The following is a 21,023-nucleotide window of genomic DNA, read 5'->3' as shown; positions in this document are numbered from 1 at the left end:
TGTTCTTTCTGTTATTTCTTCCTTACTGATGTTCCAAGATTTTTTTTCTTAATAAATTTCCATTCTGTTTCAAGAGCTTCCTATATAGATCTACTAGTGAAAAATTCTCTTAATTTCCCTTCATCTGAAAATGTCATCATATCCCCTTCATTCCTGAAAGATAGTTTTTCTGAATATAGAATTTAGAGTTGACAGTCTTTCCTTTTAGCACATGAAAAATGTTTCCTTCTGGCCTCTATGGTTTTTGATGAGAAATATAAGGCATTTGCATTGTTTTAACCCTATAGATAAGTTGTATTTTTTTTCTGATTTCAAAATTTATTTTCCTTGTTTTTCTGAACTTGGCATGGATTTATTTGAGTTTATCATCTTTGAGGGTTGCTCAGCTCCTTGAATCTATAGGTTTATGTATTTTGCCAAATTTAGGAATACCTTTTGTTAGCTCCATCCTCTTTCTCTTATCCTGGAATTTCTTCTGTATTCTCCATTCTGCTATTGAGCCCGCCCATTGAATATTTTGGGTATTGAATAATTCAAAAGCATTCGTTTGGTTCTTTTTAATACTTTCTCTTTCTTTGTGAAACTTCCTATTTTTCATTTGTTTCAAGTGTGATTTTAATTGCTTATAGAAATATTTTATGATGATTATTTCAAAAAATTTTTGAATCATTTTTATGTACTTGTCATGTTGGTGTTAGCATCTGTTGATTATCTTTTCTTGTGCAAGTTTAGATTTTCCTGGTTCTTGGTATGATGACTGATTGTCATTTTTATCCTGGACATCTTGAGTATTATAAGAAATATGGATGTTATTTAAATCTCTTTTATCCAACCTCCCTTCACACCATGCTGGCAGGTGAAGGGGTTTCTTGCCTGTTACCACCAGGTGGAGATAGTTATCTAGGTATACCACTTGGCCTCTACTGACACAGTGTCATTCCTTGGGCCTCAAAGTTTCTACCCGGTCCACCTTTTTCTCTCTATCTTTCAACATTTAGTTATGTTTTCTTTCTATTTAATTTACAGTATTTTTTAACTGTGCATAATGGAAGAGATAGCGAGAATTGCATGACACTATCTTGGTCCTGAATTAGAAGTTTTAGAGTAATTTCATTTCATTTTGTTGTGTAGTTGGTGCAACACACAGTTCAAATAAAACTATAGCAATGATGATGCTTAAGCTGAAAATTTTAAGTATTTGCAGACCTAACCAGTTTGTTAACTTCTTTCTGAAAGAAAAACAGTACTCATTGGTCAATGACTGTTTCTACTATATAAAGTAATGAAAAGCTTTTTGTTTTTGTAAAAAAGTATAAGGAGGTTAATATTTTTTACTTAAAAATATCAACTGATTTTTTTCTTAGAAAATATTTAAGAGTCTGTTTAAACACACCTGAAGATGGAAACTATAGCCTCATTCTAAGCTTTCTGTTCTTGACAAAGAGGAGTCATGCTCTAGTGACAATGTCATTGAATTGTAAATAAAAGTGCCATGGAAGAGGATGGAAAATATTAGCTGATGTATCTTTCATTTTTCTTCTTGGCCAGAATGAAGCTGCTGAGTTATAGGCTTTAACTATCACATCACAAGGAAAGCAGTCAAGGTTGACTACACATGCTAATTAGAGACCAAGTTCAACAGGAAAACCCAATGGTTACCAATAATCTGGAGAAACTACAGCCTTTTCCTTAAAAAGACTATATACACTCTGTAGCCCCAGAATTAGCAAATATATTTATGAGCCTTTAGCTTTGCTGATTCCCAGCCTCAATGATACTGTGAAGGGTCAGCAAAGTTTTTCTGTCTGATAATAAATATTTCAGTCTTTATGGGGTCATACAGTCTGGTCTGTTGCAAATATGCAACACCTACATTGTAGCATGAGAGAAGCCATAGGCGATTCATAAAAAATGAGTGTGGCTATGTTTCAATAAAACTTTATTTATAAAAACAGGCAGCAGGCCAGATTTGGCCACTGGGTTATGGTTTGCTGATCCCTGGTATATACCCATGTGGCAGGATACTTTGTTGAAATATTAAGTTATATTTTTCTCCTTGTAGATTCTCATTTCTTTATTCCTCATGTGTAGACAAGTTCTTTCATGCTTCCCTGACTTGGGAATTTTGAAAGAACAGAAATCAGAAGGGGCTTGAAATCAACTTTCCTGTTTATTCTGAAATCCAAGACAGAGGTTATAGACTGGCATCAATCGACTATGGCCAATGACATATTTTGCTTGTCCCAAATGATGTTTTCAAGGCATTTGAATTAGTAATTAGCATTTAGTAATAAGGATATTTCACATAAAAATTGAGATCTCTGATTTTCCTAGAAAAACTGTCATGGTGGGCAAAATAGTTCCTGTATCCCTCATGACAACAGCTGGCTCAAGCCAAATAGCAGCTGCTCCTGTTGGACAGGTTTCCCAGTACCCACGCTCCCTGTGTCTTCTGAAATGAATTCCAGGGTTAGTTGCTATTTATTCTTTTTCTCTGACTTTTTTATGGTGAATGATTATGTCTTCATTCTAGTGTCTATACTAGCGTTCATATTTAAATCTTTGGGCTCCTTTTCCTTATCTGCCATCCTTGGCCTGAGGCTATTGTAGAACTAATGCTAGGTATTCCAGATGAGAATAGAAGAATATAACACTTCGGAAAGAAAGGAGAATGAAGCCATATCTCTAAACTGGCCAGTGTTAAGACCACCGTGAGACCTCAGGGAAATAGGACCAGCATTGTGTTCTGTGTGTCTGGTGGTTTTAAAACATGTCACAAATCCTTTGATGCTCTTTCTTCACTTGAGACTGGGCTGGCCTTTGTGACTTCCTCAAATAAAATATAAAATAAAATAAATACAGTGATTAAATTGAAAAAATAATGTGATGGAGGTGATGCTGGGTGACTTCTGAGGCAAGAAACCATGCCATTTTTGCTGGTTTCTCTTTTGATACCCCTTTTGGGAGCTTTCTAACTTCCCTGTGTTGGAAGCCTGGATACTGTGAGGTGGCCATGTGGAAAGATCATGTGGAGAGACCACCACGATAAGAAGAGGTGTCCGAGGAGCTCCAGTTGTTTTGGCTTCCAGCGTTTTGAACATCCCCAGACCAGATGGTGGCTATCTAAGCAAGAATCCTTCAAGATGACCCCAGCCCTAATCACCATCTGATTGTAGCTTCATGAAAGACTCTAAGCAAGAACCACCTAGCTGAGCCCAGCCATCCTCCAGAGCAAAATAAATGATTGTCACTGCTTTAAGTTACTCTTCTGGGGCAGGGTTTTGTTTTTTTGTTTTTTTCCTGCAAAAACAGGTAACCAGAACAGTGAAAATGCTGGGAAAGAATGGAAAAAAAAAAAAAAAAAACCACAAATGGAGGGCTGCATGTTGCAATGTGTCTTTCTTGCCCTGGCAGAGAATTCTGTGAACAGAAAGCAGCTGGCTTTCAAAACTACTGTAGGTTTGGCTAGAGAACACCGATGATGTCCAGTGGAGGCAGGGATGAAGACTAGTGGTCCCATTTTCCTAGCACTATGCAATTCTGGGACAACTTTTGGAAGGAGAGCTAGAAGGAAACGTGGAGGAGAAGAAGATTCTAATTTTTGAGCCTGAATTTATGGCTAGGGGATGGCATCTTTAAGTCAATATTTATTGTATTTAAATGCAATTTTGAAAGAAAAAATTTTAAACATTCTAATTTGAAGAATGTGATTTAAATTAGTGTAAAAAAAAGGAAGCCCTTGATTTGCCCAGTATCTGAAACAACATTCTTTTTCGCCCTCAGCCAATTATAAGTTTGCTAATATGATGGACTATTTAGCCCAAAATGTTATGAGCTTGGTAAACATATGACATCTAAAAATTCAGTGAATAAAAATTCAGTGAATAAAATATGTGAAGGAAAATCTCTTTGTGGGAAGAGGTCTTAGAGATGGAAAAATAAGATTGTTAAATAACTGATTCTTGAGTCTGTCCTCCCCGCTTTCTGTTCATATCTCTCAATGGCATTTAACCTGAACTTGTTTATGGGGCAAAGAGCACAATAATCTACCTCATGGACAATGTTGATTTCCTTTGCAAAACCGGTTTGACTGTTTTTACTAACATGTTTATAAATAATTTTGACTGGCTTGATTGTTTTGGTAAAGGCTGTTTTAGAAGTCATATTTTACTGATTTATGTTTTCTGGGTTTCATAAAGGAGGGCATATGAATAAGGAAGAAAAGCCAGTTTTTATTTTATTTTATTTAAATTTCTAAAAACTGATAAAAAAATAAACACTGAATATAGCTGTATATGGATCCCAAAGATATTCAGTAAATGTATTTTTCTTATGATTTGCTTAATAACATTTTTTTCTCTAGCTTACTTTATTGTAATGATACAGTATATAATACCTATGTCATACAAAATATGTGTTAATTGACTTTATGTTATTGGTAAGGCTTCCAGTCAACAGGAGGTTATTAGTAGTTAAGTTTTGGGGGAGTCAAAAGATTTACGCAGATTTTCTACTGCATGGGGGCTTGGTGGCCCTAACCACTGCATTGTTCAAGGGTTATGTACATGCATGTGTATATGCATGCGTGTGTGTGTGTGTGTGTGTGCGTGTGCGCGTGTGTGTGTGTGTGTGCGTGTGTGTATGTGAACACTTCACCCTTTGTTTTCCAGTCCAGTGCTTTGGTTGAGGAGTTTGGAAAGTTCTCAGCAAGTTCTCTGAACTTTATTTTATTTTATATAGTTGCATTTTAAACTAATACATACATATAACAACGAGTTAGTTTTCTAAGCTCCTCTATCTTGTTCAGGCTTCTAAGTACAATTTATTTAAATTATAACAATTTGGATCTGAAAATTGATTTGAAATTGTTTTAGAGAAGAAAGGTGGCACGTTCAGAGCCTCTCTGAAAGAAAGGGTTTTTAAAAGCAATCAAGAAAGGGACCTGCAGGGAGACTTAAAAGTGAGAGATGAGGGCTTTGATGAGGCCCCCAGAAAGCTTTCCTGGAAATGAAGAACAGCTAAATGAGCCATTTATAAGCAAATAACAAGAGAACTGTGGAAAAAAGAGGAGGGTACTGTTTTTTTGTTTAGGCTAAGTAATATAAGTAGTGCTAAGTTTGGCAGTAGCAGAACTAAGAAAGTAGTAAGAATCTTAATTGTTATTTCTATGCCTTTCAGTTGTGGAGAATGAGAGGAAGAGCCTGGGAAAGATGCCTGAGTCCTCCTCAGACCAAATTTGAAGTCTTCTCCCAAATAGATTGTTGGGCTGTCTAACTGGTCCCATCTTCAGCCCCATAATTCTTTTTTTTTAAAGTATATTTATTGATTTCAGAGAGGAAGAGAGAAGGAGAGAGAGATAGAAACATCATTGATGAGAGAGAAAATCATTGATCGGCTGCCTCCTGCACACACTACCCCTCCCAGACACACACACTGGGGATTGAGCCGCAACCCAGGCATGTGTCCTTGGCCAGAATCGAACCTGGGGCACTTCAGTCTGCAGGCTGACGCTCTATCCACTGAGCCAAGCCGGCTAGGGCAGCCCCATAATTCTTATGACCTCAGCTTTATCAGCTTTGTGAAAAACATGGGTTGTAGGATTTGTTCAAAATAAGTTATCCTCAAATTAATGGCCCCCTTATATTAAGCTCTACAGAGACTGCCATATACGAAAATGCAGCAAAAATGTGTAGCCAAAACTAAGACTTGATCTTCTGTGGAAAAACAATGCTTTCAGCAGATTTGGCCTCATAGTCACTATTAAGATGATGAAGTGGCTTAAGCAGAGGGACACAGCTAAGTCTAGAAGGAGCATAAAGGAAATTGGAAGCAGGATGTCTTAGTAGTCTCTTAAAAAGGCATCATCATTTCATCTGTGGTAATGAGACCTTGGCCATCTGCACCCGAGTTACCCAAGACTCCCCTTGAATGCTTCTAATTACAGGGGATAGCCAAAATTCTGTTTGAGGTCAGAAGAGAGATGAAGGCATTCTGACCCCCTCACCTGACTATGGTAAGAAAAGAACACTCTTGGTTCTCATAATTTTATCCTTGTCACAGAATGTAGAGAAAATTACCTCAGAATCATGCCCTGGGCCGCCTAAGGGCCATAAATTCAGGATAGGAGATGATTCCGGAAGGCAATGAATTATTTCTCTATTAATTCGTATCCCTTAAGACAACCCACAATGAAATGGTTGTTAGCAGCAAGATGAGTAGTTCCAGAAAGTAGCATGGATAGAAATAAAGAGTTCCCTCTTTGGTTTAAGTCAACTATAAGCAGCTGAGGAAGAAATTGTCAGGAAAAAAAGTGCCAATAGGAACATCACTAAAAATAAAAGAAAGAGAAAAAAAAAGAAAGAAACTTGAGAATTATATTAGACACCCAGATTAAAAAAATAACCTCAAAGGACCCATCAAACCTGAGTAAGATAAAATCAGAAATCCAATTCATAGCCTTCAATTAAAATAGCAGCATTTGTAATTACCGCACAGTACAGTGACCCAGTTTTCACAAACAATCTGAATGTTGCTTTTAAAGGCAACAGTGTCAGAAAGAAATGAATTCAGCACAAATCAGTCATGATTCCTCGCACCATTTCTATAGCAACTAGAAGCAGACGAGTTATAAGGTTTGGTGAGAGCAGATTCTGGGTAGGAAAAAGCAAAGCACTTCAGGTTGCTTATCAACTTCAGCAAAATAATAAAAGTTGTTAATCTCATTGGGCTCCCTAAATGAGGCTTTTTAAAGTCCTTCACAGTTCTTATCAACATTATCTAAGCAATGAGTTCCCCAGCCAGGCACCCTTAAATATCTCAGAATGCTCAGAGGTAATGATGGGGCCCTTAAGCTATTTGAAGTATTTTAAAAAGCCTAATGCAAATGGTACATTTATCTGTGAATTTTGAACCCATGTAATCCAGCATCTGCATGGAAACATATTTTTTTTTAAAAAGCATAGTACTAAAAAGTAATTAAAAAGAATTTAGTTTTTTTCCAAGACATTTGAGCTGTATTACTTCATAAGCCCATCCACATTTCTCATGTCACTCTTTCTATCCTCCCCAGTTTTTCTGCCCTTCACTCATGAAAACCCCCTCAAATTTTTCCTCCACTGGCTGCCCTAGAGAATTTTACTCTTTCACTCACACTCTCTTCTCCCTCTTGATCCCCCCTTATCTGTTTATTATGGACCTCTTTCTAACTTTTCTCATAACTCTTTTTTTCTACTTTTTCTTCTTGTCCTGCCTGGTTGTGTATGTTCCCATTTGTGCCTCATAGGAGTGTAGGAAGGATCACTCTGCCTAGCGGGGTGCAAACGGATGGCCACAACATTCTTTCATTTATTGAGTAGAAATGTATACATTAACAGTTTGGACATTGAACAACAGGAGGATCTTGCCTTCAGGTGGAATTGTACTTGCTAATTCAGGGCTGGCTACTTAGCTCTTCCTGGTTGACTTTCTCCTTAACCATTCTGCCTTAGTGGTGGCTCTGTTGTACCTTTGCAGAATCCCTATGGTTCTACTACACACAGTTCAAAACACATTGTGTAGTGATTATTTTCCTGGCTCCTGATTTGACACTGTCCCACTGAGTAACTTTTCAGGTGTGTGTGCTGTGTTTTCCCAATAAGATTGCATACCCTTTGGAGATGGGAGACAAGTACTCAAGAGTCTTCCATTGAACATTACATGATGCTAGGCAATCAAGTGGCATTTTATAAATATCAGAGAGTTAATGATGTCAAAGATCATGGCACCTAATTTTTCCAGCAAATTTATTATTCCTAACAGGACATTTCCTGAAATATATGTCAAATAGGGGCAATAGTTCTATAAAATATTCTACAATAAAAATATTCTGGAAAGGCTCAAAATGTGTGTGTGTGTGTGTGTGTGTGTGTGTGTGTGTGTGTGTGTATGCACATACACATATCCTATCTAATAATAGAGTAACATGTAAATTACCATCACTCCGCTATGCCCACGATTGGGTGGTGGGAGGCGGGGGGGCGGGACTCTGGGTGGCCTATCCGGCCATTGAGAGGCATGGATCTGCTGCCACTGAGGGGGGCTACCCTGCTGAAAATAAAAGAAAGAGAAAAAAAAAAGCCACCCCCTGTGCCTCTCAACAGCCAGATCCGCGGCCGCTGAGGGGGCCTGCCGCGGACACCCAGCTGCGCCTCTCAACGGCAGGGTAACCAGGTGTCTGCGGCAGCCCCCCTCAGCGCCTCTCAACAGCAGGGTAGCCCCCCTCAGCGGCTGCGGATCATCAAAAGTGGGGAAGCTGGGTGCCTGTCTGCTCAGGCACCAGGCCTTTCAGAAGCCTTTGCCGAGCCGGAGGCTTCTGAAAGGCCTGGTGCACCAGCGGACAGGCACCCAGCTCCACCGCGAAAAACGAAAGCTTTTAGGGGACCCTACACGTGCATGATTCAATCATGCACTGGGCCTCTAGTGTGTGAGTGTGTGTGTGTGTGTGTGTGTGTGTGTGTGTGTGTGTGTGTGTGTATATATATATATATATACCCCTTTGGAAATGTATGATATTTGTTATTCTATTGTTTAACTTGTTGAACCCAACATATGGCAAACTACCTTGGCCACAATCACTCCGTGCCTCTTTTTCTCTCAGAGCATCCTTCAGCATCCCTCAGGAAGAATGTGCACCTTCCTTCAGTGAACTCTGGCCTAGGATCACATAATAAGCCAGGAAATGCATCTCAAAAAAATCCTTTCCTTGTGGCTTTTCTGAATCCTACTCTATCTTTTCTTCTTAACAAAAATTAACTCTTTAATCAGATATGAAGAGGAACAATGGCAGCACAGAGGGTAAAAAAATACTTTAGAATTTTCCTTTTTTACAATCTGCAGTGTGTTTAATCCTGGCAGTCTTCGTTTGGTCCATTTTCCCCTTGTGCAGGTCAGGCTTCAAGTGATACATGCTTTTTGTTTTCTCTGGACACCAATCAGAGAAAGTTTCTTTCAACATCTGGTACTGCTTAAAAGCTAAGGGGAAAAAAAGCACTTCATGAAAAAGCTATTAGTAGGCAAGGAAATGAAAGCTTGGTGTTCTCACAAAGCAAGGAACACTTAAGGAAAATTGAAAAGAAACAAACAAACTGGAAATTTGAATGCAGCTGATATTTCTTTTCATTAACAGTTTATTATCTGTGGTGTATATAAAATGACCCACAACAAAACACTGTGCCTTCCTCAAAAGCTCTCAGACTTGCATGCAAATAGAACAGCCCTAGGGAGAAATATATAAATGCTGCATTGAATTATGTTAAATGGGTCAAGGCCAGCCACTAAGAGGACATTTCCTAAGAAGGTAACTAATCACTCATTCAAGAGTAGTCCCACCAAGTAGGGAGGATGGTGCGGAGTAGACAGGCAGCAGTGATCATAGGCAAGGGTCCTGCTCCAGGAGATGGTTCATTCCCGGGCAAAGCCGCTGAGATACAGTGAACATTCAAAGGAAGGCCTTGCATTTTACTGCGGCCACGGAAGAGAGATTCAAAATAAATAAACAACATAGTATAATTCACTTCCCAAGGGAACATTTAATTTTAACATTTATTATAGATCAAGGAACAAATAGAAAGACTGACAATGGCATGGTCTCCACCATCTTAGAGTTTAAATTTTTAGGATAAAATTTAATAAAGACATGGTCACAGATAACTCTGATACCAAGAAGGGTGTCATGAATGCTATAGGGGAGTTACAAATTGCTCTGAAAATTGAGTGGAGGTTTCCTTTTAAAATAATTTATTTTATAATATACTAGAGGCCTGGTGCACAAAAATTTGTGCACTTGGGGGGCGTCCCTCAGCCCGGCCTGTGCCCTCTTGCAATCTGGGACCCCTCCGGGGATGTCCGACTACCAGCTTAGGCCCGCTTCCCAGGGGATGGGGCCTAAGCTGGCAGTCAGACATGCCTCTGGCAGCCTGGGAGCCCTTGGGGGATGTCCAACTAACGGCTTATGGGGGAGCAGGCCTAAGCCATTAGTCAGACATCCTTAGTGCTGCCGTGGAGGCAGGAGAGGCTCCTGCCACTGCCGGTGCTCTGGCCAGCTATGAGCTGGCTTCTGGCTGAGCGGCACTCCCCCTCTTTTGCTTATCTGCTCCGTGGTGATCAGTGTGCATCATAGTGACTGGTAGTTCCCGGTCATTCAGCAGTTAGGGTCAGTTTGCATATTACCCTTTTATTATATAGGATTTTCTAGCATATGGTATATGCTTTAAATAATATATAATATTTAATTATGTGCAAAGCACTGTTTGGGACAGAGGTAAATAAAATGATCCATTGGCTCACAGTCAAAATGATGAACCATCTCCTGGAGCAGGGCCCTTGCCTATGATCACTGCTGCCTGTCTACTCCTCACCATCCTCCCTACTTGGTGGGACTGCTCTTGAATGAGTGATTAGTTACCTTCTTAGGAAATGTCCTCTTAGTGGCTGGCCCTGACCCATTTAACATAATTCAATGCTGCCTCCATTGGCTCACAGTTAAAATGATCCCACTGGTACTCGGGCACTCACCTTTAAATTGGGGTTCACAAACCTTGGTCTGCAGGGCATTTCTGGCCCACTGATTGTTTTGAAAATAAAGTTATTGGAACACAGGCACATCCATTTCTTTACATACGGCCTGTGGTTGTTTTTGAGCTACAATAGCAGGGTTAAGTATAGTTGCAATGGAGACAGTACAGAATGCAAAACCTAAAATATTCACCATCTGGTCCTTTATAGACAGTTTGCTCACCTCTGTTCTAGAAGACAATCAGTAATGTTAATCATGTGATAAGGAATCTCTTTCTTATGCTGTTCATGTACTAAATAATCCTGTCATAGACACAGGGTAATTGTTCTCATTTCAATATGATGGTGGGAAGTACACCTACTCCTACCACCTCATAGAGGTTGGAAGCTCCTTAAGACTTGAACAGTTTTTTATTATCCAGATAATACTCCAGAATCCAAGTTCCATGCCAGTTCTTTCTTCACTATTGTATCACCAATGCCAGGTGCTAAATAAATATGGCATTAGATGCAGAGAGGTCTATAAACTAGTCCAGAAGAAATACTGGTGTGAGAACCATAATTCAGGGCACCTCATTCGCCTTTTCTAGCAATTTCTCCCCTGGGCTATTTTAATAGCCACTTGTCTTGTCTCTCAGACTATATTCTTCCTTGTAAGGCTCTATTGATAACAGAAAAATTTCTCTAGAGCTCTGCTAAAAAATCTCAAGTAGTTTACCATTACTGAAATCCTACTTAATTTTCAAAAGACTTAGCTTAACTATTCTTCCTCTATGAAGACTTCTGAAATCTCTCACCCACGTCAAGAATGAAGTGTACCCTCCCATGTGCCCATAATTTATATTTGTAGTAGAGAAAAATATATTACAGTAGAAACTTGGTGCACACTGGAGCACATTCTTCTGATTTTAGCCTTCCACTGCCTTTGAGCTATTTTACAACTCAGTAAGTTGCAGATAACTGATAGCAATGCACAATAACTCTTCTCTAAATATACAAAAAATGCTATCAGGTGGTTTCAGTTAAATTTCCTCCCCACTATGGAAGAAGCTAGTTTTGTCTCAATTTGCACATTAATTACAATACATGTTTTAATTTTACATCTGTATAAGAATCATGATTTGACCTTTTTAAAAATTACCCTTCAACTCATTTCTTCGGTGTTTATTGTACAACTTCAATATGGCAAGTTTTGTGCAAGGAAGTGGTCATATAATGATGATCATAATAGTCATGGCCTCTGACTTCAAGGATTTTATTGTATAGTGGGGGAGATAGATTTTTTTTTTAATCACAGACACAAATATTTAAGGTTTATAAAAGAAAATTAGTTGTTGTAAGAGAAAATCACAGAGAAATTGGTTTATCTAGAGAATAGGTTAGGATAAGGGTCAGATGGAAATTGGTTTATCTAGATAATAGATTAGGATAAGGGTCAGATGGAAGTAAGAAGATACTTTATAGTCTTATGGTATCTCACTCACCACAGTCTGTCTACTTTCTAAGGTAATGGTGAGCACACGAGTTAACTTCCCTAAACTGAGGATAAGGATGATGTGTTATTTATCTTTGAATCTATCCAGTTCCTTGTGTACTAAATAAGTGCTTGTTGAGTCAGTATTCTATCCATAACCGTAGACTGACTATACATTAGCTAACAATAGCTAACGTTTACTGAGTGATTACTATGATGCAGACTCTGTACCAAGAGCTTTGCAGAGATTAATAATTTAAGACTCATAACAATTCTATAAGTCAGGTTCTATAATTATTTTTGTTACGAGATGAGACTTAGAGAAGTAAAATAACTTGCCTACAGTAATGAAATCAGTAAGGGAGACAAAGATAGTTTTGCTTAACTCTAGAAGCCGAGCTCTTTTTTTTTTTTTTTTTTAATATATTTTATTGATTTTTTTACAGAGAGGAAGAGAGAGGGATAGACAGTTAGAAACATCAATGAGAGAGAAACATCGATCAGCTGCCTCTTGCACACCCCCTACTGGGGATGTGCCCGCAACCAAGGTACATGCCCTTGACCGGAATCGAACCTGGGACCCTTGAGTCCGCAGGCCAACGCTCTATCCACTGAGCCAAACCGGTTTTGGCAAAGCCGAGCTCTTATTCAGAAATTATATTACTCCCAATTTCAGTATTTGAATCTGAGTTTACAAAAACAGGTGCTGGTTCGTTATACCTGCCTTCTTTTTAACTGTCCAGATTTACACTTTCACGCATCTTTCTCCAGATTGCATTCAAGCTCTATGTCAAGATTTTGGAAATCACGGCCTCCTTCTAACATTGCCATTTATGCTTTCTCTTACCCCTCAAAGTAATTTGCTATTAAAATTCAGCACAAAAATCTGTCTTGCATTAGTGATTTATGTCGTCTCCAAAATAATTTTACACCTAACAACATCATCTATATTGTTTGACAGCAAGAGTCAAGTCATGAAAAAAATGGACCCATGCATTGCATCTCCAATTGAAACATAGATAAAAGAATAAATACATGTCAATAAAGGAGCCAATCTTAATATGGAAAGGAACAGTCTGTTCCAAATACAGCCCAGGACCTCAAATAATATAGGAAGGGAAGAAAAAAAATCTAATTGACTATTTGACTTTATTACATTAATACATCTTCACCATATTCATCTAATCAGACAATTACAAGTGACAAGATATAATGATACCAAATTCCCTCCACATGAATAAAAAGCAATTTTGGATTATCTTGCTATATTGACTTCTCATCACAATGAATTTAGTGTCTTTCCTTTGCATGTAGCTGGGGAAAATTGTAATTGCTTTAACTGGTTTTGATTGACCAACTGCTGAACAGGACCATAAATATAGATGTCAGACAGCAAACACTAAATGTTTATTTCTGTGATCCTTCTCTAGATATTGACAATCTGACCCATGAACCCGCCAGCAGGTAATCTCATAGATCATTTTCTCTACAAGAGATTCTTGCAGTTGGGCAGGTTTGTCAATATCCCTCGCACAGGGTTTTGATCAAGGACTGCTTTGTAATTGTCTGGAAGATATATTAAACACCTCGCTTTCCCCAGTGTTCTGCAGACAGAACAGTCACTTCAGGTGTAAATTGCTCACACCAAGATTTCTCTATCTGGCTATTTTAAAACACATGTTTCAGATCCTTGCTGCTTCGAAAATTTACAGTCATACAAACATGACTTCCTCATACATATCTCTGAAGGTATTCTCTTCTCATCAAATCAGAGGTGTTTTGTTTTTATAAAAAAACAAACCCTAGTTGACAAGTCTTCTTTTTATTTTTAAAGAATACAACTGCTTGTCAATCTAGCCAGCTAACACTTGCCTTAGAAATGTCTTTAATAGTTTCACGTTTCTGTTTTCACTGACACAGCTGAATATTAATTGGTAACTCCTGAGCATGCAAAACAGATAATTGAGAAAATTCATCTGGATGATTCACACCCTTGACTCTCTTTTTGCCAAAAGTATTTAGCAAAGGGTGTTAAAATTTTGATGGAAAGTGTGTAGCTCCTCAAATGTTAATGTGAGATAGTTGAAAGGGAAAGAAGGGAGCTAGGAAGCAGAGGCAAAGATAAAAAGGTAGGACACTGAGGGCTGATGAGAAGTTGAGGGTCAGTGCCATGGTCCTCCCCTTTGATCATGATATTGCTTCAAGTCCTCTTCTCAATGTTTTTGGGTTTTTTTTCAGTGTTCCTTGCAGATGTAACTGTTGCCAAAACCTCTTTCTGTCAGATAGGCAGAAAGACGAAATAGAGAACATCTGTTCTGATTTGTTTCTCCTTGGGTGTGAATTAGCAGATGGGGGAATGATAGGATATTTTAAATTACCAGTGTTGTGAAATTTCAAAGACAGTTGTGGGGTCTATGGTTGGAAGGTTGGGTGGGGGTTTGTGTATGAAAAAGTCTATCAGTTGTATTCCTAGCCTTATTGAGATGCTAATCCAACTGTGCTAGGTTATTATAGGCCATAATTAAGAAATAGGCCTAATGTATGCTATGGTAAGCATTGAAGAGGGAAGAATTAGAAGATTATTTTTAATATGAGCATAATTACCCAGTTGTTTTGGGAAATGCTAAACTCCACTACCAGAGAAGATATCTGTGGCTTTACTGCCCAGGTAATGGCTGTTTTCTCTCCTGTTCAGTTTTTTTGTGCTGAAAATAATACATTCAATGAGAGCCTTTCTGTAGCATTAAGCTCAGGGGCCTTCAGGTTATAGTCGCCTTAGAATAAGGTCAGTTTTAGTATTTATTGGCAAAGAAAGCTATTATAGATTATAAAAAAGGAGCTTCTTTCTAACTAAGCCTACTCTCTATATACTTAAAACAACAAGATTCCCATTCAAGAGAAACCCAGAGCATAAAGAACAAATGGACATACAATAACTAAAGGTTAAACAGGAGGGATTTGGGAGTTAAAGTACTCTTGACCACCATTCTTAACTTAATCTACTGATACTAAAAATTCTAATTAAGGAGAAAATGAGGCAAAGTTAGTTTCTCTATATATTTTAGCCTTTTTCTCTGGGAACTGATAAAACAGCTCTTCAACACACAGGTGGAAGTGTGAATCTGAGAGCTAATGAATACTGGAAATATTCCCCCAAATTCACAGTTTTTGAACAAGTTGTCATGAATTAATTTTGTCTCAGCACCCTGTTCAAATGGATTATAAAGCAGACAAGAATTTCAAGCTTTCTGTGGGCAATCTTTTCTGGGTGTTAGGATTCAGTCTGAAATGGAGGTACAATATCTACTATGGTTAGTGGCAGGCAATACATTCCATATTAAAATATCCATATATGATATCTGCTCAGCCCACTGAGATCTTGTGTGAATACTGGAGAGAGCTATGACTAAAGCCCTAGTCATAGCTGCACAAGAAAAGACACACACCTACCACATATTCCCTTTCCCAGTCCTTCCACAGAGGGGCAGGTCTGCGTAGTGGTAAGAGCTAGGGTTTTATAGAGAGACAAGTCTGATTGGAGTCTCAGTTCTTCTACTTATCAACTATGTGATCTTAGCCAGCTTACCTCATACTCCCTAGTCTCAGTTTCTTCAACTATAAAAACGGGGAAAATAACATATGTACCTTGCAGAGTTGTGAGGATAAAATGATATAATGCAAAGGGAGTCTATTCCCTTTAGCACATGTAAGTACTCAATAAAAATTAGCTGTTGCTATGCCACAGTTTTGACTAGCTACATGGTAGACATGGGTGATTTATTGCATTTTCTTTTTGACTAACAATGTCAAATATCATAAAATAAGTGTACAGGTGGGATATGTCTGAAGTTGTTAAACTTATTATCTCCTTTGATTTCTGCAATTTCTTTGTAAAGCAAGGTGGTTGTTTTTATCCCCATTTACAGGCAAGTAGATTGTGATTCAGAGGAATTAAGAAGTTTGACCTGTCATATTATTTGTGGTAGACCCAGGTAAAGTTTGCAGCTATTTATACTTTAATGTAGAACAAACAAAAGAAATTTGATGGTCTCTCTCCACCTGTGGTAGCCTTTTGCTCAACCAGCTGTCCTGGTCAGATGCCTGTATTCCACTCAGATCTGTGTTAATCCTGCCTTCTGGCCCAAACCTTTTATCTGCCCTCCAGGTATATTCCAGGAAATAAGCCCTCATATTCTTCAGTGTATTTTTTGTTTGTTTGTTAATCCTCAACCTGAGGATATTTTCCCATTGATTTTTAGGGAGAGTAGAAGAGAGAGGGAAAGACAGAGAGAAACATTGATGTGAGAGAAACAGTTGATTGGTTGCTTCCTGCATGAGCCCTGACCAAGGTCTGAGCCAGGGAGGATCCTGCAACCAAGGAGGAGCCTGCAACCTAGGAGGAGGCCGACGTTCTATCCACTGAGCCAAACCGGCTAGGGCCTTCAGTGTAATTTTTATTAGAAGGTCAGTTAGGGGGAAATAATACTAATGGAAGCTTACCTGAAGAATAATCTTCCATTCCTTTATAGTCTAAATATTATTATTAGATCAAGTGAAATCATCAAAAAGATTCATAAAAACAAGCTTCTTGTGAAATTAGTTATTTTGGAGGTCTCTCAGGCATTATTGTCCTCAGTTTAATTGATTCATGCTATAATTAAAGTAGTCCTAGGGAACAGTGTGTGGTTTTATATCAATACTAGAGGCCTGGTGCATGAATTCTTGCACAGGTGGGGTTCCTCAGCCTGGCTGGCAATGGGGGCTGATCAGGGCCATCTAGCCCAGTCCCGATTGTGGTTGATCAGGGCCGGCTGGCTGGGTGGAGGGACCGCAGGAAGTTGGCTGGCCATGGGAAGTTGGCTGTGGGAGCACACTGACTACCAGATGGCAGCTCCTGCATTGAGCGTCTGCCCCCTGGTGGTCAGTACGCCATCACAGTGACCTGTCAACCAGTCCGTCATAACGGTCGTTTAGGCTTTTATATATATAGATAAATATATTGTCCATTGAATTTATTCCACCAATGTCTGAATGGCTACATTTTGCCAGGGGTTGGGTTCGAGATATGCAATAGTGAACAGGCACAGTTGCCATGTTCTCAGAAGATAAATAGGCCATGCTACATGGAGTGATACATGTACCATAGTAAGTGAAAACACCTAAAAGGGCCATTGCAAAGTTTGGGAGTCCTCAAAATTACCCTCATTTCTGTCAGGGAGCAGGGGTGGAAAGTGGGCTAGAGAAGGAGAGAGAAGGTTAGATAGGATAGGGGCCAAGACTAGACTGAGGCATCCAGTTTGCAATACAGAGCTCATGGAACAGATTGGAACTTTTGTCTTAATTTCAAAACTGTTTTTGAAATAACAGATTTTTTTTTTGCATCCTCTAAATTAGGCATTTCTATGAAACTTAATTTCTTTCTGTGTTCCCCTCTCCCAACTATAACTAGAATAAGCACACACAAAAAAATATATGGGTAGTCACATGCTAGACATATTGAGTTTCTATACAAATTGTGGGCAAGTGAAACATTTCATCTGTCCCTTTGAGGCTGTCTGTGCAGCCCACATTCAGCAATGATCTTGGAGCTGGTATCTGGAAAAGCAGGGGCTCTGAGCCTGCTTCTGTGTGGCCCCAAAGATAAAGCCACAGGTGCCCTCTGATTTTTCCTAAACAATGATGCTAACGGCGTTATTCTCCTTGTTGACACACCGCTTTTGATATCTAGTACCTCCTTAGATAAAGAACAGTGACACTTTGGTTCTGTGCTATAGTGGATAAGGCAGGGTTTTATGTGGGGTTTATTTTGAATAAAGAGATTTGCCATCCTGGGGTATAACTGTGGAGATTAAAGGCCATAGTGATATTATTAGAAACTCAAGTTTCCCTGATATTATGATGACTATTTGCCAAGGTCCTGAAATATCGAACACTTTTCTCATTGTGGTATACTTTGTGGCCAGGTGACTTAAAAACAAAACACAACAACAAAAAAGCCTCTCCACAGGAGGCATTCAATTCACTCCATTCATAAATCCAGGAGAATGCTGTCTCTCTTTCTAAACCCAGTGCCAGCGGCTCCAAGTAGGCCTCCGTCGTTCATCCCCTGGACTTTGGCCGCAGCCTTCTCATTACTCTGTGCCCTTTTCTTCTATTTCCCATCTCCTCTCCAAATCTCCCTGTGCCTTAATGCCTCTGTGATCTCTTTGAAACGCAAATTTGACCTTGTCTTTTTTCTCCCTTTAATTATTATTTGGTTGCCTGAAATATAAGTCTCACCTTCTAAGCATAACACATAAGACCTTCCATGATGTGACCTTTGCCCTTTCCATAGCTTTTCTCCAGTGGTCTTTAGTCTAATTATTACAACTAACCTGTTCACTATATATAGTAAGTTAATTTTTGCAGCAGTCCTATGAAGTTAGGGTCAAAGTTCCCATTTTATAAATAGGGATACTGAACTTCAGAAGGAATAAATAAACTGTCCTAAATGATGTCACTGGGATTCAACACTTACTGGCACTAACATTTGTTAGCTTTGCTTACACTGCCTGATAGTTCTGTCCTTCAAAATTCTATAGCTTAATTAACGAACACAATGTTCTTCCATATTTTGGTTGGTACTTAAGCAAAAACAGGAACATCTCACAGAGTTCTGAAACCTGGTCTCAGCAAGGGTCTAGAACCAGAAGGAGGAATAGCACAAAAACTCAGGGAGCAATACAGCCCAGCATGAATGCAGAATCATATGTGATACAAAGACTCAAATGCACAATGATTATTTCATTTTTCAGAGTCTTGAATTCTTCATCTATGATGTGGGGAGGAATACCCTTCTCACAAGGTTGTTTTAGGTATTGTGAGTATATACACATATATAATATCACATTGCAGTACCTACAGCAGGCACTTAATAAATGGTAGAAATGCAGCTATTTATTTTTGTTCCATCTTGTTTTATAAATAAAATAAATTATTTGTAAGACCTCAGAAGAATATGTTTATCGATGCTTCTGTGGTTGGTACCATAGCTCTGGGTTCATTAGGAAAAATAGTCAACTTCAGTAACAAAACAGTCATTCGTTTTCACTTATTTTTATTTGTAAAAACTCACAAAATGCTGTCATCAGGAGGCTGGGCTGGCATGAGAGGGACTGGATTCTAATTTCAGGGTTTTCATTAAACCCAGGAGCTGTGCAAGCTCTGAAAAATTATGTAACTTCTCAATGCCTGAACTTTCTCATCAAGTGCCTGGCTTATATCACAGCATTGTTACAACCAGTAAAAAACATAGCTGGGAAGTACTTTGGGGGAAAAAAAGTTTAAATCTCATAAACTCAATTTTGTGCCTACAAGATTCACAGCAGAAAGAAACCATGCTACTGAGCTGTTCACTCAGATTGACTCCCTGAGAATAGAGGTTATGATGAGAGAAGTCCAGAAGAAAAAGGACCAATTTCTGTGAGAAACTCAGCCTTCTATGGGATAAAGCCATATGTATACCCACATTGGAATTCAATTCTCCCAGTGATGAGAGTGGGAACAATTTCATTAGGATCCCTGAATATAATTTTACAAACATAGAGCTCCTCAACTAGTCATTGTTTAATTGCTTAGATTTGTACTTTTGCAGGAATAAGGACTCCTAGATCTAAATATCCTTCTCTGTGCATTAACACACAATCTTTCATCACTCCTCAAGGTGGAGCATGTCATCAGGAATACTCACAGCCACCGCACCGGTGGACAGAGGCATGGAGGGGATCACAGTCCTCAGCCTGTTTGTAGCTCTTTTATCTCATTCCTGTTAGAAAATACGAAGTTAATCTGGGCTGCTTTTTCTTCATGAGGCACTTGTTACTATTGTCACCACCATCATTCTTATAAATAATAACAATAATAATTAACAGTAAGAACTATTCCCCAAACCTGGGGTGAAATATGGTCACATTTATTTTTCAACTAAATCCTGTTTGCATCCTGTATGTCAGAATAGCATATGTTTTGCATCTTTCTTGGAGGTCTCCATCTTTTGTAGTGTCCTAGAACCACCCTTGCTTCATGTAGGCTCCCGTGGTCACAGTTCTTGGTTCTTAGCAATTCCATTCTGCCTAAAGGTATCTCCTAAGCCTCTGTGCAGCTCGGCTCTTGCATGCATTTATATCTCCATTTTCTCTCCCTCCCAGGAGTCAGACTTTTGTTTTCAACAGTCATAACACAAAAATATTCCATTACATTGCCCTTTTACAACCATGAAGCTAGCAGCGTCCCTTCTTAAAGGTGGCTATGCTAAATGCCCCCAAGGGACTCAACCACCTAGGAACAGCCAAAGAAGCAGCCTCCTTTCCCTAACAGTATCACTGCTTTTTCAGTCTTCTAGTGACAGTAACCCGGAGAGTCTCCAGGGGAATGCTGTGCCCCTCTGCGTTTGGGAGACGGAACTACCACTAACACCTCAAATTAATGTGCCATTCTGAGGACCACCTAGATAGTTTATGGTATCACTTTTGCTGGAGCAAAGAAAAGAAAAAGAAAAAAAACCCCACAGAAATATAATAGCATTACATTATGTGCATCTTAGCACATAACAATAAAAACATGTTAAATGTGTTGAGTCCTTATTCTTTTCCAGGCTCTGTGTTAAGCACTTTATAGGTATACTCTGTTAGGCTTGTATGGACAGAGCAGAGTCCAACCTCAGTTCAGATTGATCCTGCGATTCAGCAGCTGCTGTCCCCTCCGAGTAGATGCAGCCCTGGTGCTTGCAGCTTGGTGGGCAGAGGGCAGGCTGGATTTCAGTCCCTTGAATCTGGTCTATGAACACCTGTGAGTAGTGTCCAGACTGCATAACTTCAGCATCCCTGTCCAAATCCACGCTTCAACCTGACGAAAGAGCACGGTATTTAAGTGCAAGAGCTTGGTGACTACACTACTTGAGTTTGATTCCTGGCTGCCCCGGGCGAGTTATCTTATTGAATTTGATCTTGGCTTCTCCATC

The sequence above is a fragment of the Eptesicus fuscus genome, chromosome 17, assembly GCF_027574615.1.
Source record: "Eptesicus fuscus isolate TK198812 chromosome 17, DD_ASM_mEF_20220401, whole genome shotgun sequence".
In the NCBI taxonomy this organism is placed as follows: Eukaryota; Metazoa; Chordata; class Mammalia; order Chiroptera; family Vespertilionidae; genus Eptesicus; species Eptesicus fuscus.
The sequence above is the reverse complement of the archived record's forward strand: the minus strand, read 5'-3'. Positions refer to the sequence as shown.